Genomic DNA, 18,809 nt, shown 5'->3' on the forward strand with positions numbered 1-18,809 from the left:
GGAAGGTACTGGCCATATGTGCCGGTCTATTTCTGGCAGATCCAGACAAGCTAGTGATTCTCCAACTGACTAGCAAATGGAAAGAATGAGAGAACGGAGGCTGTTTGGCACAGAATGTTGATCATCAAACGTAATTGGATATTGCCCCTCATCACATGCAAGAACCACACATGGGAACATTTCTGCCCTCTTAAAAGGACCACAACAACAAAAAAGTAAAAAGCAGGATTTCTTTTCCCAATGTCAGTGGCTCACACAAGCTTGGGAATCAGCCCTGGGCTAATGGTTAGCTTGCAGTTTCGTGTGTCATTTTGGTGCTGTGGAGCAGGGCTTTTTTCTGGGAAAAGAGGTGGTGGAACTCAGTGGGTTGCCAGCACAGGGGGCAACTCTTGGCAGGAGGTGGTGCCCCTGGTACCACATGTGTGCGCGCAAAGTGAGTGCACACTCCCAGGACCGCACAATGACATCACTTTGAGTCAGCTAGAATGGGGGGGGGGGTTAAAGTTTAAATCACCCTTGGCGAAAATGGTCATATGGTCAGTGGCCCCGCCCCCTAATCACTTGGCGCGGAGGGCAATCTCAACTCCTCTCTTGTCTAGAGATCAGGGGGCAGGGCCACCGGCCATGTGACCATTTTCAAGAGGTGCCGGAACTCCGTTCCACCGCGTTCCAGCTGGAAAAAAAGCCCTGCTGTTGAGTATAAAAACATCTCCCCCAGAGCCTTCAGAGGGGAGGCAGGTTGCAACCAGAGATGTTTTTTTCAGCGGTGGCACCTCGCCTGTGGAACAGCCTTCCCACGGAGGCGCACCTAAGCACCTACACTACTTCCGAAGAAGGAAGATTTGAGTCTCAAAAGCTCATACCCTGTAAATCTAGTTGATCTTTAAGTTGCTACTAGACCCAAATCTTGCTTTTCCACTGCAGACCAACAGAGCTCCTCACTTGAAACGACTTTCTTTTAGGCACCAGGTCCAACCTTTTCTGTTCACCCAGGCTTTTAATTAAGGGACTTTTTAATCTTCATTTTATAGCCTCTTTTTAGCATATGAAACATTAAAGACACATTTTAAGTTGCTTCATATTTTATGCTCTGGATGTTTTTGAATGCTGGATCTTAATAATGTTTATGTTTTTATAATGTTTTATTTTGTAAGCGGGCCCCAGCAGGTTTCCTGGAGGCAGCACAGAAAATTTCTGAATAAACAAACACATTATGTCTCATTCCAAGCATGATTTCTGGTTTTCCTAGGGCTTCCCATTTCAAGCCAGGAAAAAATAAACCCATTTTAATCTTTCTCAAAGAGGAATCTGCAGAGTGGCTGTGGGGGAGAAGCCACTTGGATACTTCCTCCCTTGCCCCTATGGAGAGGGGGGTTGGAGCTAAGCCCAGCTTTCAAAATGACCTGGGGATGTTTGATGCTCTTTGCGATTTTCCTCCGTTGAGCCCTTTAAAGGGCTTTTGCCCCTTTCGGGGCCACAGAGCATCCTAGCACAATTGCCAGCATATGAATGTTCTAAAAAATATGTAAGAGAAAGTGTAGTTTTGACATCCTTCTATATAAAAGGTTAACCGTGTTCCAGACAACTCACTTCCTACCCTGGTGCGCCTCCAGAGGGTGCTGCTGTGGAGGGAAGCACAGAAGCGGCAGCCCGTCCATCCAGGGAAGCCCAGGCCAGGATCAGGAGTGGAACAGGTGGCAATTCTCCCCCCTCGCCTTCATCCAGCTGGGATCAGGAGTGGAGCAGGTGGCAATGTGCAACCCCTCTTCACTTGTCTGCCCCTTGCCTTCACAGGGCAGAGGAGGAGGTAACGCCTGCCCGTCCTCCCTTTTCTAGAGCCCATTGTATTTTTTCCCATAACAGGCTTTGTTACTAAAGATAGAATATTTGTTTGGGGGGAAAATTAGAAACGTTTTAGTTTAGATTGTTTGTTTTTATTCAAAAAGACTCCAGTAGCACCTTTAAGACTAACCAATTTTATTGTAGCATAAGCTTTCGAGAATCAAGTTCTCTTCGTCAGATGCATGGTACAGAAACTGGTCAAATATAGAAGAGGAGGGACGAGAGAGAAGAGGCAATAAGGGGGAAGAGGGAGGATGCAACCAAAACATTCCTTTGCTAGTAAATGTAAACATCTCCTTTTGGTGTTGGGGTCAGTTGGAGTTTGCCCTGTTAGTTTGTAGCAGCAAAACCAATTCCAATGCAGTATAAGCCTTCGATAACCACAGCTCTCCCCACCAGATGCATCTGACAAAGAGAACTGTGGTTCCCGAAAGCCCACGCCAGGTGTCACTGGGCTCCCCCAGACCCAGCCTCTGTAAAGGAAATCTGTTACCTGTGATAATGTGATAACCATTCATAGTCCCTATTCAGTCCCAGCTTGACAGAGTCAAATTTGCATATGAATTCCAATTCAGCAGCCTCCCATTGGATTTTGTTTTTGAAAGGTTTCTGTTGAACTACAGCGACCTTTAAGTCTTTGATGGAATGTCCTGGTAGATTGAAGTGTTCACCCACTCGTTTCTGGACGTTTTTATTGTTTTTATTGTTGTTTCTTTATTATGTATGTTTTTGTATGTTGATTAGTTGCTTTTGTTTGCTTTATTAGTATATGCGTCATTATAGTTTTTTAGGTTTGTTTTTAATTATATAAAACTTTTAATTAAAAAAAACACATCAGAGGGCATGCCCTCTTATGGGTTTAAAACTGATTATGTAACACAAAGCAGTGAATAAGAATAAATGGACAATTCTCCCAATGGAGGTCACTAACAGTGAAATCTAAGCAGAGGCCGTTTTCACACGTCTTACTGGCCGCGCAAAACTCCTGGAACAATGACATCTTCCTGGCGTGATTTCCCGTCATGACTCCGGTTTGTGGCAAAAGTCATGATGGGAAATTGCGTGAGGAAGACGCTGTAATTCTGGGAGTTTTGCGTGATTTTGCGTGACTGGTAAGACGTGTGAAAACGGCCAACATTACTCCAGTCTAAGCCCATTGATTTCAATGGGCTTGGACTGGAGTAACTCTGCTTAGGATTGCACCGTAAACAGTGGGTCTCCAAGGAAACTCTAGGCTCTTTAATTTGTTCTTGAGCCCTCTGAAATCAGGGTGAATGAATGCGCTGTCCATTTGTTGCAGATGGGCCCCTTACAGACATTTGTATCCTAGCAGAAGCTTTCATGGTTTAGAGTCCACTTTGTCAGACATGAGTCATCACCAGACAGACTGCAGGATACCACTGGCTGTCACCTGTAGTGCCCACTCTAAGCAAAACGGGTTCTAGATCACTGATGATGTGTTAGACTGGTTTAAACTGGGTGCTGTAGCTGACAGCCTGTGATGTTCCACCGTTTTCTCTTTTGAGCCTGTCTTGTAGTAAGCCATTTCTCGGCACCACATCTGGGCTTGTCAACCTGTTTCCTCCCTTCATTGGGTGACTGTTGTTATCCCAGGAATGCCTGAATTAAGTGTGTGTCCCTGTCCAAGAAATGGGAGCGGATGCAGTTGTAAGTGTAGTGCTTGGTTGTAAACAACAGATGGCGCGATGAGCTGGAAATATGTAGATATGTGTGGTGGTTGGTGGGTTTAAGGGTAATGCTCGTGTGTCCATCAGGCAGTTGTACAGTGGTGACCAGAAACAGACCTGTTGTGTGGACTGGCACAGGCTCAGGTTGATGGTGGGATGAATGTTTTCGGCATCCTGATGAAAACTCTCAAGAGCTTCCTTTCCACATGTCCAGATGATGAAAATGTCATGGGTAAATAGTTGCCAACCTCCAGGTGGTGGCTGGAGATCTGGGATTACAACTGATCTCCAGGCCACAGAGGTCAGTTCCCCTGGAGAAAATGGTTGCTTGGAGGCTAGACTCTATGGCATTATACCATGCTGAGATACCTTCTCTCCTCAAATCCCGCCTTCCAGAGGCTCTACCTCCCCCAAAATCTCCAGGAATTTCCCAATTTGGAGCTGGCAACTCTATCCAGGGTAAATCTCAACTACAGAGAGTAAGAGCTGAGGAAGCTTTCCTTCCTTTCCTTTCAAGCTCCTTTGATCCAATCATGTTGAGCAGCGGATAAAGACGGATACTTGGCCACAGCCAATGGAGTCTTTGGGTCTCTATCTATCAACAGATAGGAGACTATTACGATTTCCACACACATTGAATAATGCACTTTCAATACACTTTAGAAATCCTTTGGAAGTGGATTTTTCGTTTCACATTCGAAAATCCAGTTCCAAATGATCACTAAAGAGCATTGAAAGTGCATTATCCAATGTGTGTGGAAGCAGCCTATATTTTGATACAGTGGAAGATAATTTAGCTACAACAGGGGCAATCCATAATTTGCAATAAAATTTGTAATGGGGGAATTCTAATATCATATGGGATAGGGAGTGAACCTTTTCCAAAACACATTGGCATATTCTATCTGAGTAAGGTAAATTACAGTATCTACTATATAGGATCTCTGAGGGGGCAGCGTTCAGGCATGTGAGCGTAAATGTTCTGCAGTAATGAGGAAGTGTTAGGTGTTTAGTGTAGGCTAGAATGGTTGGAGGTGGAAGGATGCCAAAGAACTGGGTGGAGCGTACTCCCCGAGCTCATATAACTGAGCTAGAATAATCTAGTTTATGTATTTCTTGATCATTAGTAAAGATTCGCTTTTCCCAAGTCTTAGTATATCATCCCTTGGAAGTCTGAGACTTGATAGTTTCTTGTCTATTTCTTGCATCCAGCGAACGTAGAATTGTCTTTGATTTGGTCCGTAAAGCAGACCTTCCTTCTCAGAATTGAGGAAGCATTACCCTGAGTCACCCCTGAATAGGTTTACATACTGTGGGGCTGTCCAGATATCCAGAGCTTTTGCTCTGCTTGCATTTCATAGTTCTTTGACCCGATTCTTTTCCATCTACTCACACACACAATAATGATAAGAGAGAGGAGCTGCCTAGTGCAAACCCACTACTTCCATCTCACAACCTGGATCTAGTCAGCGCTCATACTTTGGAAATCTAGTTGGTCTTTAAGGTGCTGTTGGAACCGGATCTTGCTAGTCAATGGAAGATTCTATTAGAATTAAAACGTGGTGCTTGTAAAGATAGAACAAGATTCCTGTTTTTGGTGCAAGGCTAACAGGGTTACACTGCAGGAGAGGGAGCAGAAAAAAGCCTTAGAAATACAATGCTGACTCCTGTTCTGGTTTCCAAAAAGGATATCACAGCAATTGAAAAGGAAAGATGCAGAAGGATTTCAGGCTTTGAAGCACCTTACTTATAAGGAAAGACAAAAAAGCGTGGGCTTTTTAGTTTGGGGGTGGGGGGAGTAAGACTAACTGCCCCAACTCCAGGTTAGGAAATTTCTGAAGAATTTGGAGGTGGAGCCTGGAGAGGGTGGGGCTTGGGGAGGGGCCTCAGCAGGGTACAATGGCATAGACTCCACCCTCCAAAGCAAAAGTCCCCTCTAGGGGAACTGATCTCTGCGGCCTGGAGATCTGTTGTAATTCTGGGGTACATCCAGGCATCACCTGAAGGTTGGCAGCCCTAAGACTGCAGGGCAGGATGCGTGAACGCAGTACTTGCTTCTCCACTGCAGTTCACACAAGGCATGCACTCCTTAACCCATTGCAATTGGGGGCTTCCGTCTGGGCGACTCCACTTGCAGCTGGGCTTCCCTCCAAGCAGCTGCGCTTTGTAGGGTTGCCAGCTGCAGCTTGGGGAATTCCTAGAGATTTGAGGGTGGACAGCAGGGAAGGTGGAGTTTGAGGAGGAGACAGGCTTCAGTGGGTGTATGGTTCCATAGAACCCACCCTCCAAATCCGCCCGTATATTTCAGTCTCAGAACTGCCCCTGCTCTGTTCAGGATTTCTTCAACTCTGCGTATTTTATTTCTGCTCATTTAAATCTTTGCATTTACATACTGGTAGATTGTTTATTGCAATATCCTTGAAACTGACTGCACTGACTCACAGGGTGTAATTTGCCTTCAGTCCTCAGGGAGAAAGGCAGACCATAAATAAATAAATATTTATCTGACACAATTCCTCAGCTTACATTGGCTTCTGCCAGATTTTTTGCTGTAGTTTATAGAATTTGCAAGGATGGCTTACAGAAGCTATCAGAAATATTAAATGGGAGTTCACTATGGTCCATGTTTTATTTTCTATTCCTGAGTCTTGTTTTTAACCTATACTGTTTTATACTCATGCCAGTAAACGTCACTGGTTTTCTTTGATATTATTTGCTTGATTGGTATATGCCGGTTTTGAACCATAATAAATAAATCCAGAGGTGTTAGCTGTGTTAGTCAGGAGAAAAACAATTATCTGTCCCTGGCCCCAAGGAGGCCCGCCTCACCTCGCCTCGAGCCAGGGCTTTCTCAGTCCTGGCTCCTACTTGGTGGAACGCTCTGTCTACTGAGACCAGGGCCTGGCAGGATTTACTATCTTTCCGCTGGGCATGTAAGACAGAGGTGTTCCGCCAGGCTCACGGCTGAGGTTGGGCCTCCGCTGGCTGGAGAATGCAACATCTACCCCCCTCCCTGTGAAAGCTGCCCATCACTTTTTGTTTTTCAGCTGCTGTTACTGTGCTGCTGTATCTAGTTGGACTGCTGTATTGTTCATTAATAGTTGTATTGCTGCCACCAGGCAAAGAGTGCTGCTATTTTTATATGATGTTTTAATGTTTTAATATGGAACATTTTAAAATGATTTTAAGGTTGTTATCTGCCCTGACCCTGCTGCAGGAAGGGCGGAATACAAATATGATATAAATAAAAATAAAAATAAATAAATACTCTGCAGTAGCAAAATAGCAAAAAGTCCTGTAGCTACAATATGCATATGCTGCAATAAAGTTGGTTAGTTGTAAAGGTGCTACTGGACTCTGTGCTATAATAAATAAATACATAAACAAATATCCTCTGCCGGAAGAGCAGTTGTGATTTCGGGAGATCTCCAGCCAGCGCCTGGAGGCTGGCAACCCTGCTTGCTAGGGAGCTCCTGCAAAAGACAAAAGGGAGACCTTCGCCGCTTGGGCGTCATCACACGTTTTCCTCTGATTGGTTAACACTCCAGTTTGAGCGACAGCCTGCTTTACCCAATCAAAGGTCAGGATGCCTATTCCCAGCTAGGCACGTCGCGTCCCACGTGAGGGACGCATCAGGCAAGCGCGTTGGGAGGGGAGGGGAGGACGTAAAGCCTCGACCAATAGAAGCTCCCTTTGCCTCCCAGGAGCAAACAGATGCGGCGTCAGGGACGGAGAGAGGCGCTGGCCAATGACGGGGGGCGAGGCGCCACAGCCAATGGCGGGCGGAGGGGCGAGCCGGCGCAGGGGCCAGCGCGCGCAGCGGGGCGGGGCGCGGGCGGAGTGACGGGCGGCGCGGCCAATGGCGCGCCGGCGGCCTGGAGCGGCGTGAGGGCGCGGGCGCGAGTGCGTGAGGGAGCCTCCGGCGGGTCTGGGCTGAGGCGGCCGAGAAGGGACGGAGGCGGCGGCCATCGCGGCGCGAGCGGCCCTGTGCGGCCCCCGGAAGGTAACGCCGCGCCCGAGGCCTGCGGGGGCGACGCAGCCGGCCTGGCCTGAGGGGAGGCCTCGGTCTTTCCTGTCAGGCGTCGAGGGGGTGGCGGCGCTGCGGGGGCTCCGGTGGGCGGGCGGGCGGGCGGGGGCGCTCCGGCGGCGCCGAGGGCGGCGGGGCCCTCCCGGCGGCGAGGTGTCATTGTTCGTTTTCTGCGTGCTCCGCCTTCCTCCCCAATGTGGACCCAGGCGGCCTCCATCCTTCTCCTCCTCACAACCACCCTGTGAGGTCGGCCAGGCGGACAGGGGCCCAAGGTCACCCGGCCAGCTTCCGTTGCCGCGCGGGGATTCGAACCCGCGTCTCCCAGGGCTTTAGTTTATTGTTTAAAACAAATTATTTGGGTTTTTAATAGCCCGCCTTTCTCACCCAGACTCAAGGCGGATTAGGCAGCATGGGGTGGTACAGTCAGTTTCAAAGGCTTTGCGATACACGTGTCATAGGGTGTTTGCATGCCCATTCGCGATATTAAAAGCGAGCAGAAATCCAATACGGAGGTGGAGAAATGCTGAAACAGGCATGAATATCGCTCCCGTCCTGCAGTCGCTCCACTGGTGAATGGCGAATTGGCATTCACATCACTTGTCATTTTTCTTCCAGCACGGTTTAGTCAAACTTGAAACGTATTTATGTTATTTATAGTCCACCTTTCTCACTAGGACTCAGGAGGGGTGACACAACTGTGTTAGTACAGTCACAGGTGGTGGAGAGTGCCCTCAAGTTATAGCTGACTCATGGCGACCCCTGGTGGGGTTTTCGTGGCAAGAGACTAACAGAGGTGGTGTGCCATTGCCTGCCTCTGCAGCCCTGGTCTTCCTTGGAGGTCTCTCGTCCAATTACTAACCAAGGCCAACCCCACTTAGCTTCTGAGATCTGATGAGATCAGGCTCACCTGGGCTATCCACGTCAGGGCATGTAATGGGGTAGATCCACGCAACTTGCAAAGATTGAAACTAGTAAGAATTCAATATAGAGTTGAGGAAATGTTGAAATAGAGCATAAGCAATTCTAAGACTGACATTAAACAACATAGGAACTACCCAGTTGGATTGTACTTACAGTAACAGACAGTACAGAGCAGTCTATAGTGTGGTACTCTAATCAATACACCACCCTGCTTGACTCTGGTGTGGCTCTGCCCTTGAGTTCCATGCTCCAGCCTGTAAACATAGCCAATGGAAACCTTTGAGCTTCCTGCAGAAGCCTGGGCAGTAATGACGCTTGTCCGCTGAGCCCCTTCAATGGCCTTGTGGGGGTAGGGCCTGGAGAGTTTTTCTTGGCTGGGGGGCAGCAGCAGCAAGGAGGGGGATGACGGCTCTTACAGGGTGAAAACCCCTGGAATCCCTTGCTTGGCTGTTGCTTTTCTAGGGAGCCTTTAGTGGGGCGACCCCTGCTGGGATTGGCTTTGGAGCGACATTCAGTCAGGTGTGGAGCAGTGTGCTGGGGGTGGGTGGGGTGTACTGGCATGATCCTGCATAAGTCAACTTGACAGAAAGGCCTTGCTCTCTGCGTCCACCGACTCAGAACTACGGTGTTTTGGAACTCAGCAGGATACTTTGGATTTGCTCTCTGTGTCACCCTGATAGTTCTTTTTGAGGAGACTTAGTGGATGGGTTTTGTTGAACCTCTTGGGGTGTGTGTATGCACATTCCAGGTTTCTGCATTTGGGACTGTGCCAAAGTTCCATAGTTGTTGACCCTGCTGTGTGGTTCTTGGCCTTCTCTATTTGAAGCATGTGGCCTGGCTTGCATACACCAGTCGCCTGAAGTGCTTTGCTCTTCTCTTCTGCTGCCTTCTCCTGGCATGCTGTGGCCTGGAAGGCATGGCTAGAGGGTTGTTGGAGGGTGGAAGGACTGTTTCATAGATGGTTCTTTCTTGACTCTGGAGTTGCTGGCCTCATTCTCTCTGTTTGGATTTGCTGTTCTTTCAGGGCAGGAATTCTGTGAGGTCTTTCGTTTTGCCTCACAAGGAGCTGACCAGTTCTTCTGCCTCTTCCCAAGGCAAATAGAATTGATGAGAGAGTTAAAATTGTCCAGAGGGATTCCTTTAAAAGCTTGACCTAGATCTATTCTGCGTGGTTTGTGTGTCTCACAAGAGAATTGTAGCCAAGCTTGCGTGTCTCAATCAACCTTGCTACTGCAGCTCTTCAGACAGGCATGTGCTTAACATACTGGTTTTTTTCTGGGAGGCCCCAATCCAGCTGGCAGGCAGAGGCGTTGTGACTCTCGGTAGGGGGAGTGGCTTAACATCTGTTCTTTGGCACCTGGCGCCTGTTTGGGTGCTGGAGCTTCTGGGAGGGGATCCCCCTATCTAGTTAGGAATTGATGCTGTAAGAGCTTGTGCCTCTTGACGCTTGCCCAGCCAGAAAAACTTGTACCCTGTTTGGCGTGTGCTGAAAGAGCCCCTGAGCAAAGCTGGTGTGTTGGGCAAGTTTGCTGGGGCAAGCCAGAACAGTGTGGGAACTCTGGCAGTTTCTGAGCTGGTCTGGAATGAAGGTGTGGAAAAAGTGTTCCGAATTCTGGGATTTAAAAGCTTCAGGCATTTTTTAGGCTGTGGCTGGAAGAAATAATGCATGCAGTCCTAATGTTCATATACGTCTTTTGCTTTCGCCATTTGGATTGCGCAATGCAGCTTTTGGCAGGGGACTTTGTATTTTTTCTAAATGTGATATTTTCCTTGGATCTGGGACTGATGGTAGAGAGATTAAACTTGAATTCTGAATGGTAAATTGTGGGGCTTTTTTAAAGGTTCTGAGTTGAGGACAGAAACTCCCTCCATCTGATCACTATGCAGTCCTTAAGGATTCCTCCCCTCTTTTTTGCACCCCTATAATGTGGTAGGTTTTAAAGTAACAGCTATTGATGTATTTATTTTTACTTTTCCTTTCTATTCAGTGGGGACCTAAAGCAGCTCACTTTGTTCCTCCCTCCTCCGTTTTATCCACACAAGAACCCTGTGTAGTAGGCTAGGCTGCACGATGCCCAAGGTCACCCAGCAATCTTCCATGACAGACCAGGGATTCGAACCTGGGTCCCCCAGATCCTGGTTCAGCACTAACCACTATACCACACTGGCTCTCTTATAATTATAACATACACAAACTCTGTATAGCATGGAGCAAGACTTTGGGCACAGTTTTAATGACTGAATCAGCCCCCCCCCCCCCCGAGAATCAAAGTAGATTACAAAATACACAAACCAAAAGATCAACACAGTAGACTTCAGATTACAGAATTGGAGAACAGTGCAAACAAAAAACTGTCGAAGGCATGCCACAACACAATGCAGAAAGGGGATTACAGAAGTAGAAGACGTCACGGTAAAAAAGAGGCAATAGATGCAATAGCCTACACTATTGTCCCTTGTGGAAGTGACCTCCTATGCTGTTCTATTATACTACTTTTCTAATACATTTGTAAAAATGCTCTCCTGAACATTTTTGTTTTGCATTTTCTGAAAAATGATAGAAATGTGGGATATGATACTGATGTGGTGACTATACCTAGGAGGACTAGTGCTTCTTGGATGTAAATGCCATTAACTTTAATTGAAATGTGGTTCCAAGAATGTGTACGTCAGATCATGCCTAGGATTGTAATTCTGGCGTGCATGCTTGCTTGGGTGTCAGTCCCACTGAATTTAGGTGCAGTTCAGTTGTGTAGGGTTCTGCTGCCTGAGGCTGGAAGATAAAAATTCACTTGTTTAGTAGTACGGTAGGTGCTCTACAGACCTTGGCAGTGCCGTATACTCTTTGACCCAGGACCTTTAAGTGTACTGTAGACAGGGAGGGAGGCAGTGAGCAGAGTAAAAGAGATTGAGGAGAACTCTGGAGGTCCCTGTGGTTCTAGCCGGGTTCTGTTGAAGAAGTGGATCTTGAGAAGAGATTTAGAGGAGGAGATGGAAGTAGAAGTGACTGTTTGAGCCAGCGTGGCAAAAGGCACAGTGTTGAGGATAAATATTTAAAAATAAATATTTTTATTTATTTACTTTATTAATGTTATTCATAGTCTGCCGTTCTCATTGAGACTCAAGGCAGGTTACACAGTGTAATTCAATACAATCAGCAGGACTTGTCGTTCTGCTGGGCCTGGAAGACAGAGATGTTCTGCCAGGCTTATGGGGGTTGAGGTGGGCGGATTATCCAGCCAGCCGGGGGTGGGGGGGTCGGCGGGCTGTGATCTCCCCCCCCCCATCGTGTTGCCTGTGTTCTACAGCTTGCCACTCCCCCTTTTATGGGATCTAAATGTAGGGGTCGTGAAATAGAGAATTGAGAAATTGTTTTAATGTGTTTATAGTGCTGGTGGATTTTATTCTAAGTTGTTGTTTTATTCCTCTTTGTATTAACTGATGTTACTTGCTCTGAGCCTGTTCCCGGGGAGAGTGGGTGGCGTTTAATAAAAATCAAATCAATCAACAGCTTGGACATTCAATAAACAATACAATAGGGTATAGATTGCTAACATTTGAAAACAAGTGTAGCAGGTGACCTTGGAGTGGTGTGTTCGGAGAAGCAAGTGGCGGGAAACGAGTTGAAGGTGGAGAGCTGGAGTTGCCCGTGGCAGGGAAGTGGGGGGGTACAACTGGAAAACGCTGTCTACAAGAGGGACCAGCAAGTCTGTGGTGGGCTTCTGCAGCTGCTCTCCCTTCGTCTGCGTTCCCAGAGCTGGGGCTGTCACCTGAACCATCTGCCTCTGGTGATTTGCATGTGTGTGTGTGTGTGTGTGGGCTGCTTTGAGGAGTCCTGCAGAGCTTTAAGATGTGTTGCCTGTGCTTTGGGGATGTCTGTGTTTTCTCTCTTCAGCGCCACTGTTCTACACAGCTGACAAGGACTGCATCAGAGTAGGCTGTGCACTTGACTCACTTCATGGATGTGGGCCTGTCCCAGGGCTTTGGGGGGGCCTAGGGGATTTTTGTACTGCTTCAAGCAGTTGGAGCAGTACGTTTTACCATAGCACCCCCTCCTCCTGTTCTTTTCCATCCCAGAAGATGCTGGCGATGCCACTGCTGGCTGTGTCCTTTCCTTGACTGTTTAGTGCTTGGCAGTGCCCATCAAATGTCCATCGAGAAGGCTCTGCCAAGCAGCGCTCTAGAGCTTTTGTGAAGCCTCTCTTGGCTTTATGTTTATGCCAGCACTGTGGCTTAGGGCTCTCTAAGACCTCTTCAGCAGTCATCCTTTTTGTAGGTTTCAAATGATGGGGGGGGTCAATTTATTTATTTATTTATTTATTTTCTTTGGATTTCTCTTCCGCCCTCCCCATGAAGGGCTCAGAGCGGATTACAACATATTTAAACACATCAATTTATACAGTTAAAAACCACGAATAGATTGATAAAAAACATAGTGTGTTGTAACATATTTGAAATAAAATCTTGCTTGATTCTGCAAGCTTAAAATGTGGTCAGTTCTGTCGGGAAGGTGAACTCTGTCTACAGACTCTTTCTCTCTTAAGGTCGCTGCAGAAGCGTGAGACCCCCCCTATCTCCAGCTCACAGAGGAAGGGAGGGACATGCATGTCCTTAATAAGTGAGACAAGGCTGCCCTCTGGCTGGTCATGCAGACGCACCAAGGCTCAGCTCCAGGGACGAATGGCAGAATTCTTAGGGGCTGCCCCACATCTCTGGAGCTCCTGTTTTTCCTCACCGTGCAAGCTTTTTTTTTTAGCAAGCAGCGCAAGAGGCTAGCATGAAACACCTGCCAGTTAACCCGGTGGGTAGCTGTGTCGGTCTGCAGCAGAAGAGCAAGGTTTGGGTCCAGTAGCATCTAAAAGGCCCACATGATTTCCACGTCCCCTTCAGCCTTGATTCTTGAAAGCTTATTATACCCTGGAGTACATGTTGATCTTTAAGGTTCTACTGGACTTGAATCTTGCCGGTTAACTGTCATTTAGCTTCATACTTTATCTGCTGCTCTTGATGAGGATTGTGTTTTCCAGGCCAGATCATACACCAGCTGTTTGGTGAAGTGTCTGCCTGAGCCTCTGTCAACTCTGTCAACAGAAAAGGAGCCTAAAGCATCCGTCTGTTTCGTTACTTGCACCCCCTTTGCCCTTCACTCTCCCCCACCCCAGTTTAGATCGAAGCAAGGGCATGCCTTTTGGATTACGGTGCTTCATTAGGAATTGTATTTATTATTTTTAGTCCACCTTTCTCACTGAGACTCATGGAGGATTACACACTTTAAGTCAATGCAGTCAGAAGGATGAGACATCTTAATAAGCAATGTAATAGGACTGTGATTACAGCCATCTGAAACGAAGCATAAGTATTAGACGTGATATAAGGGGCCCCTGCAAAAATTATGGGGAGGGATTGTAGGGAGCTGCACCAGACTTTCCTCCTACCCGCATCAGCTGGCCCTGCTTTGCCTGCCTTTCTGCAGGATCAGCACAGAGCGCTGTCAGGTGGTGTCGGGCCGCTCGCTGCCTCCTCTCCCAGGCCTGGGGTGGCTCGTTACCTCCTTGCACAGGCTAGGAAGAGGTAAGGGCAGGTGGGAGGGATGGGCCCCACTTCTCTGGCAGCAGCACACCACTTTGACCCGGCTGCGATGGAGAAGCATGCACGTGCAATAGTCAGGTAACTGGTTTGGGGGGGGGATTTAAGATTCTTCCACAACTCAGGGGGTCCCCCAAGGTTGCAGAAGCATCTGGTTTCTAGTGTACTGGCCCTGATCCACAAATGTAAGTATCTGCAGTGGGGCAGTTGGCTATTAGTAAATAAGCTGAACAATGAAAGAAGAAAGTAACACTGCAGTGAGAGCAGAGTAGTACATACAACAAACCGACAATGCATAATATGTGCAGTAATATATGTTGATGTTTATAAAAATAATGGCCCGTCTTGGGTCTTAAAGGTAGTGTGGATGAGAAGTTGAGTTGCAGATGTAGAATGTGAGGCTGTCTGTCTGCAGTTTCCAACTCTGTGCCCCCCCCCCCCCCGGACCTCTCCATCTTGGTCTTGCACATGGTTACTAGTGTAACCAACCTCTGGAATTTGGGCACGCTAAGAGAAGGCTGAAGCGTGCAGGTCTGGTTTTTGCTTCTGTGTTAATCAGCCATTTTTTGTTGCCCTCTGTGCTCATGTGCATGAGACTGCTGTATATCTTGTTCTGTGTGTGTGCAAAGTGTTAGGTTGTATGGTAGGAGGTGAGAGGGAAGCCAGTGAGCCTGTGGAGTTGGCCAGTCAGACAGTTCACCTCCGTCCCGCTGCCCAGGCTTCTCATGGCGGAGCCCTGTTCCCTTGCTTTGACGTTCCAGGGATTTGTTACCCACCGCCTTGTCAGATTTCACAGCAAAACATGCAGCAACATGGCTGGATATTGTTACAGGAACATCCCAGCTAGCAGCTGCGTCTCCCTTGGCTGAACTCTGTCAACTCTCTCCCAGACTGAGGGAAATGAAGAGAACAGCTAGTGCATTCCAGCCCCCTGGCTGTGTTTTCTAAAGCTTGGGGCGACCAAGGAGAAGGAGGGCAAAAGCTGTTCCTCCAGCAGTATTGTGTGGCCTTCCCATAAGCACAGAGTGTGACAATGGCCTGAGTCAAAGGGAGCTTTAATTGTGGGCTGTGCTGTGCCCTGAGTTTTGCCCTGGCGCTAGCTGGCTGTTGCCTTATCTTGAGATCCTGCGGTTTGCAGAAGGGCATAGAGTGTCATGGTGCTTGCTGTGTAGAACCAGGCCTCAAATATAACCTGTTTGTGGGCGTTGATAAGTGAAGACTCTTAGCTTCCCCTTCTCTCTTATGAAAATACTTTGGATTGTATGAGTACTTCAGTGAGTGTTTCAGTGACTGGTTGTACGTTGCTGTCACACATCACAGCCACTGTCTCGTGAGGGTTTGTGTTTGTACATTGTGCACTTTGATTCTAGAGCACTCTTGGTTTTTGTAAAGCCTTAGAGCGGTGACCTCCAAAATGATGCCTGCCGCTTGGTTTTCCAGTGTCCACCTGCTTTTTCCTAAAACCAAAGAGCCGGTCCTGATTTTTCTCCACCTGATTGGAGCAGAGTGTGCTTCAGAAGGGCCCAGGAAGACCCACCTTCGAATGCAGGGAGCACCCAAGGCGAGTGCTTGGCTGATAACATCCCAGCATCATGTGATCCTTCACGGTCCATGACAGCACCACTGCCCACCCCCAGTTCCAGAAGGACTTGCAGTCTCATTCTGATCAGGAACCCCTGCTGTACAGAGGAACAAAGTGACAGACCCCACACAGTCTAGTGCAGTACAGAGTTTGGGGCTTGGACGTACGCAGCCTCCGTTTGCGGCTGCTCCACCTCATTCACCAGGCAGAGAATCTAATCCGCTTCCCCAAGTGTTGGTGTGGGTGAAAAGCTTCATCCTCTGAGGGGTGTCAGAGGTGATGGAGCCACCACAGAGCCAACCTTCAGTCTCAGTAGATATGAAGAAGGTATCTGACAAAGGGAGCTTTGACTCTTGAAAGCTCATACCCTGAAAATCTTGTTCGTGTCTACGGTGCCACTGGACTCAGATCCTGCTGTTCTACTGCAGACCCACATGGTTACCTACCTGAAACAACCTCCTATCACACTCTGGTGTGCCCCAAAACACTCACGTGCTGGGCTTTTGCAGGTTGGAGCAGGCTTGCCTCCCAGGGGTCATTCTTCTCATGTCCTACTTCTTAAGGAAGAGGTTGCTGAGAAATGCCAAGTAGCCTCCCCCCTTTCACGGTGTTCCCAGTTGTCCCCTTTTCCGTTCTGTCCTGCATGTGAGTGGCTCTCATCCGTTTGCGTGGGGAGACTGAACTGCATGGGGAACACTACTGGAGTGAAAGCTGTGCCTTCCCTTCGTCCCTGCCAGTAGGCGGCCTGGCTATTGCACTGGGCCCACCACTTTTTACAGAATTCAAGCCCTTCCTCCACACACCTTCCTCATTGTACTGGGTAGGCCGTTAAATAGCTGAGTAAATTAAGTAATGATAGGAATGTTGCTAAGTAATAATGGCTTGCAAAATATATTCAAAATGCAGCCTGGGTTACAGATGCGAGTCTGTCTACCCAAAAGAAATGCTAGGTTTTTCTTTTCCAAAGTGTGCCATCATGAAAAAAGAGGGGACTGTTTTACATTTGCATACAAGTATGTATAGTAATAAAAAACTTTATATAACATTTTAAGGGGAGGGTCTTCTTATACTCAGGCACACCTTCCTTTTAAGTAAATTTGGTCCTATTATTTGAAACTGAGACCCCAGACGGCCTAGTTAGCACCGTACTTGCTATCCTCTGGGAACCATTCAGTCTGATTTGACTCCGCAGCTGTGAACAGAGTAAAATTTCTCAAAAGGTACTTAAATGTTTACTTGTACATCACCACTTGCCTGTAAGCTGAGAACAAATACAAAATTTCCCAAGGCAATTTGTCAGGGAAGCTTTAGAAGATTTGGAGTCTAGCACAGGAGAACGTGTTACCTTTCCTGTGGGCTGGGAAGTCGAACAGATTTATCCAGTGAAGGTTGCTTCAGTGTCTTCATCACATGCATGTACAGGTATGCGTGGGCTCAGCATCCGTGTGATAACGTCACACTGACGGCATGGGTGTGCTGCTGCTTTGCGGCGTAGAGAGGAACGGTCATTGACTCCTGCTCTTCAACTGTGCATTCATTGGCTGATGCAAGGCTTGGAGTGCTGATCATTAAACAGTACCTTCTTGGGGAGCAACCCTTTGAATTGGAGGATGTTGTTTGCATAGGCAGAGGTTCTGGGAGGTCTGGGTTTGGATTCCAATTATGTCATGAGCTCACCTGCTCCGTCTTGGCCCCTGTTGGTAAAATGGGCATAGCAGCAATGCGCAGTTGTCACATCTGTTTACAAATAAAAAGAACTCTGAGCTTGGTTAGTAGCAGCAACATGGAATTGGGCCGCCTGCCGCAACCAAAGGCCAGGAGGCATCTGGAACACTGCGTATGAGAGGGTTTGAATCCAGCGTCAGGGGCCCATGCGTTGGAATTCTGGAGGGTGAGCTGATGCTGTGCATTTAGCAGGACAGATTTGCCATCGGGGTGGGGGGGTGGGAATGTCTGGGGATGCGGCCCGCTGAAGCCTCCCTAGTGTGGTTCCAGCTTGGCTGCATGCCAAATTGAGAGTTGCAAATTATATCCCTGTGCAGCCTCTTTCAACAGCAGGCTCCTCGGCTATGCTGCTGGGTTGCTTGGTCTCCAAGCCGCTCTGAAGCAAGCAGAGACCTTCTGAGTATTGAATCTTAGTTGCTCACATTCATCTTTTTAAAGAGGATGTAGCTAGCAAGATCTCTCTGTGCCTGAGATCTTGGGGAACTGCTACCCTTTGGAATTGGCAGGGCTGTTGGGACCAGAGGCTTGTGTCGGTATAAGGCAATGTCCTATATTCAAATGAGCTTAATTGTCCATGAGAAGGGAGGGGTACAGATGCCCTTCATTGTGGATTTGGGCCCCATTTCTTAGTATCCATGGGTTGTGGGGCTGGCTGAAGGTTGCTGGCCAGCCCTTCAGTGTTCTTGGAGGCGAGGATGGGGGGGGGGGGGTAAGAATCATATTAATGTAGGACTGCCAAAGCACTTTGTGTACATTTTCTGAGTAATCCCTGCATTTGCCCAGTAAGAGAGATTTGCATTATTGCTCTGCCCGTCTCATAGGTGAGGGGAGGGGGTGCTGTGGCAAGCCTGGGGCTAATCTTCCTTCCACTGATTTCGTTGTGGCTTGAGGCAAGCCGCTGACTCTCAGCTCTCTGTTTGCAGCTTGGAGCTATTAATCTACTTCACCGGGTGGTTGTAAGGAACTCGGAGGGAAGAGTTTCCCAGCCCTGCCCAAGTACCTTTTCTGTCTCAATGTGCTGGGGACGGAACGTGCTCCTTTCTGCACTTTCCCCACCACTGAATTGGGGGCCTTTCCCAATAGTCATCCCACGGGTACCATCTTAATACAGAAGCTTGCTGCAGCTTGTCTGAGAGGACGACTGTTCCCCTCTTGCAACCCTGTTGACCAGAGTGTACATTTCCCCTCCTCTCTCCCCTGCTCCAAAAAGCATTTCCCTTGCCTAACCAGATCGCCCTCCTCCAGCCTTTCCTCATATTTTCAGCTCCTCGTCATCCTCACAGCAATATCCTGAATTGTTCGCAACTTCCTGCCGTGGTGGTCAGACCTGAATATTCTTGTTGCTGCTGAGCAGAAACACATTTGAAGCAGAGCTCTGCTTGAATGTCTCTCCTGTGTTCTTGCCAATTCACAAACGTGTCAGGGGGGTTACAGAAGA

General features: G+C 48.0%; 1 protein-coding gene across 2 annotated transcripts in view; it reads left to right on the top strand.

Moving 5' to 3' along the window:
• Positions 1–7,399: 7,399 nt before the first annotated feature.
• The window catches only part of PAIP2B (poly(A) binding protein interacting protein 2B), a 45,461-nt gene continuing 34,051 nt past the window's right edge, over positions 7,400–18,809 (top strand). Inside the window, exon 1 of one of the 2 annotated variants that reach the window (XM_054989940.1) lies at positions 7,400–7,533. The gene's annotated coding sequence lies outside the window, so the exon portion shown is untranslated. The remainder of the gene's footprint in view (positions 7,534–18,809) is intronic. The other variant, XM_054989941.1, reaches the window with a different exon arrangement.

This window comes from Eublepharis macularius, chromosome 10 (assembly GCF_028583425.1).
Source record: "Eublepharis macularius isolate TG4126 chromosome 10, MPM_Emac_v1.0, whole genome shotgun sequence".
NCBI lineage: Eukaryota > Metazoa > Chordata > Lepidosauria > Squamata > Eublepharidae > Eublepharis > Eublepharis macularius.